Consider the following 3,920-nt stretch of genomic DNA (forward strand, 5'->3'; position numbering starts at 1 on the left):
CTCCAGAGAACAATGGCTTTTTAGCCTTTCTTTTTTAGCCTTTCCATTTCACATGAGGGTATCTCATTGTCATAGTCTAACCTGGAACCATATGGGGAAGGACATTCTGGAAATGCAAATTTTGTTCTTTTTTTAAGAAGGGATGGTAATGATGTTGAGTTGACAAAACACATTCATAGACCTTTGATAGAGGAGACTTGTTATTTTTCACCCTCCTTTGGTTTATCTTATTGAATGTATATTCCTTCTGATAACTTGGATAAATAAAAAGTAGAGAATAAATGAGACATGGGGATTATGTTTTTTTCTCAATTAAAAAAATTAGTATATGCTAAAAGATCATGTAAATAACATTGATGTTATGAGATGTAGATTGTAGCCTGGCTTTGTCACTTAAAGATCATCCATGGGACCTTAAGTTAATTACTTAACCTCTCTAAGCTTTGATATGTTCATCTATTAATTAAGGATAATCCGATCTGCTTTCTATCACTAGTTATAATGAGTTGCTTAGGAATAATATGAGTAATGTGTTTACACTATGTCACACAGATGTCGGAGAAGTGAATGACTCCCTTTCCAGTATTGCAAGGCACAAAAATGTACACATTTAGAATATTCTCAGGCAATCAACAGTCAGCCAAATTGTACAAAACAGTTTCTAACCTTCAAAGGATTTCTCTCCCCTGCCTCTGAAAGACTGGCTTCTGATTATCTTTAAAACACTTATTTGTGTCATGAGTATAAAAGGAGCAAGACTGTCAGATGTCATCTTTATTCTCCCTCCACCTATGGCTTAGCCTAAACAAAATTAAGGAAAAAACCTGCTTAGTCTCAGGCTATGCATGATAATCACTTATTCCTAACTTTATCATTCACTGAGCAAACATATATTGAGAATGAGTCTTACTAAGTGAGAAACAGAATGGGGAAACAGTTAAATGGCATATGAAAAAATATAAGCAGATTATTTAATGCAGAGTAATACTCAGAAAACCTAAGCCAACATATACGAATGATCTCTGATACTTTCGACTAAAATCATTTATAATTTGATGTCCAGAGTCTTCTGCCATGGATACGATCACATTGCCATACCTACTGAGGTGATTCCATCTTCTTCCTGAGGCACTCTATTCCAACTTCCTGGGGTACTGCTCAGAGAAGCATGTGGACTCTATTCTCTCTTATCTCCTATTGCTAACTCTTTAGTCTCAGGAAAATTTTTTTCCTACAGTTTCCTGTTACCCATAGAATGTTTCTAAAAAATAATTTCAGTAATTGTAAGCTGTTATAAAGGTTAAAAAGTTTTTAGCAGTTTCTTCCTTTTGCCCCAAGATTAACTGACTTAATCGAACACTGAAGGGTTAAAAAAAAACTGCAAAATACTTAGCTACCCTCTTTGAATGGGGTCATAAGGAGGAAGGGAAAGTAAAAACACAGACTATAACATCTTGGTAAATTTTTCTATAATTTCTACTGTAGTTGAAATGATGAGAATGCGAGTTTCTGTAGAGGGATATTATAGAGAGGGTAAACAGAAAAGTGAGAGAGATAATTATTACTTTTATGATAGGGTAATCAACACATATAGATGAATTGAAAAAGAGAGGTGGCAAAGGACAGGAAGGGATCAAGATGAGAATATGATGGGTTCAGTTTGGATAGGCTGAGATTGGTTATCCATCCATTAGAAAACATGTCTAGAAAATATATATTCCTATCATTACTTCTTTGAGTGAACAAATGCACAACCATTTTTTGAGCCATGGTTTCTTTTGGAACGATGTATGGCATGGAAAAACTACAATCTATCATGAAAAAAAAAAACCCATATATGTTTATAAAATATATGCTACAGCCCACTGTCATCTTAGATGTGAGAAAGATTCTGAACGCTACAGACGTAGGGCCTAAATTCTTTTTTTTTTTTTTTTTTTTCATATCGTCACCAAATGTCTTTCATGGAACTGGCGATTCTTAAATCTTTGATCTTGTTTTAGCTTTCGAGGGCACAAAGACAAGGCACTTCTTAAATAATGCAGCTAATGCAATCTCCTAGACAAATGGCAAATTAATCAGTCTCTAAATCCTTGTTTTTTGAGGACCTGTGCATTTTTAAAGAAGACGGAGCAATTGTTTAGTGACTTGGTGCCATTGATTTTCATTATGGATGGTGTTGGCTGGGTCTGTGTCAGGTCATTGGGGAGAGATAGCCTTTGCATAGCTAAATAAAATGGGAAGAGAGGTGCTTCTTATTTCATATTCACGGGAGGAAACTCTAATCCTTGAAGAAGTTTTGCATGACCTTCCTTTAAGAACAACTTTGCCCATTGCAAGAAATTTTCAGGAAATGACAAAAATCTCTATGCATAGATATCAACAAGATGTCTTGGCTTCAATGGTGCAAAAAATTCCCCACTTGGGAGAATTTTAAAATAAGACAAGTCTAAAACAATATGAAGAAGATGATTTAAAATATTTTATTGAAATCCATAGTGAATTTCATGGCTATAGTTGAACGTGTTTAGAATAGAACAATCAAATCAAATGAACACTACTTGCTTCAGTTCACAGAGCAGAATTTTTTTGTTTGTTTTCAGAAGTTCCATTTAAGTTAAGGTTTTTGCTATTTTATGAAGATTTAATCAAAAAATTTGTCTACTGATCCTGAATTGTTTACAGTTAAAATGCCTCTTGTTAGTCCCAAGGTAGCTATCATTTTCTGTATCTTCCAAATGGTATTCTCACGCTTTTGGCTTGGACATGAAATTGTTTTAAATTTATATCCAAATTTCTCTTATCTTCCATTTTGATGAAAAGTTGGTAAAATTTTGTTCACTGTTGATTCAAGTTTTTCTTTTAAACACAACCAACCTATTTATTTATTCCCCCATCCCTAATTTATTTAATTTGTGTAGGCTTTAGCATACAAGTTTCTGTAAGTGAAGTGTTTTCAGAGGCTGCAATCTTTTTGAAGTGGAATCTATAATTTTTTGTCCTTTAAATGGCTACTGCTTTTTTTTTTAATACAAGAAATCACACAGTTGTCATATTGTGGTGACTCATTGAATTACTTCAGAGAAAAGCATAACTCTAAAAGGATTTTTGCCTTGATTTTTTTTAAATATGTGCCACAGCAACTCCCTCTTTTAATGATAACTAAATGATTTGAGTCAGTGAGCTGTTACAAAGCTTAGTAGAAAGAGAAGAGCGATGCCTTGCCGCAATGAGGTATTTGTAAGATTTTGCTCTTTCTAATCTTTGTGATAATTTTCTTCTAAATATAGCTATCAATAGCTATTAAATAAATATGTCCATTAAAGACATATTAAAAGACTCCAGATAATGGCAGGTAAATCTTATTAGGTGAGACGTTACAATGTTGCAGAAAACTTGACAGGTAATTTAAGAGTCTGCAAAGGTTTTTGATTCATTAACCAAATATGCCTTACATGGAGTTTAATCAAGACCTGTTTAGAAGACAGTTAACCATACTTAATACTTTTTCTGTTGTCCATTTCGTAATAGTAACAGTCAGAAGAAATCAAATAATGATTGTGTCATTTTCATTAGGTAAATGAAGGTATTATCTTATCTATTTGAATATTGTTCTCCAGAGAGGAAAGTAAACTGTGGAATTTCTATCTGAAAAGCCTAAGCTTCAGCATATTCTAAGCAGTGCTAAATTTTCATGACAGGAGCCCAGTTTTTTTTTTTTTTTTCCATTGATCGATTACCATTTCAAGGAAGCTATTGAGACCTCAGGCAGACAATTTCGAGTGGGGGAAGGTAGAGTCTAATCCCATTTGTTTTTAAGTTATTTTGTTTATTCATATTTTACCTTACGTTTAATATAATGACTTCTTTTGTCACCTTAATTGCAAATTTGGAGCCTGCATAGTGTGAAAAATAATTCA

Source organism: Pteropus vampyrus, unplaced genomic scaffold (genome assembly GCF_000151845.1).
Source record: "Pteropus vampyrus isolate Shadow unplaced genomic scaffold, Pvam_2.0 Scaffold153, whole genome shotgun sequence".
Classification (NCBI taxonomy): domain Eukaryota; kingdom Metazoa; phylum Chordata; class Mammalia; order Chiroptera; family Pteropodidae; genus Pteropus; species Pteropus vampyrus.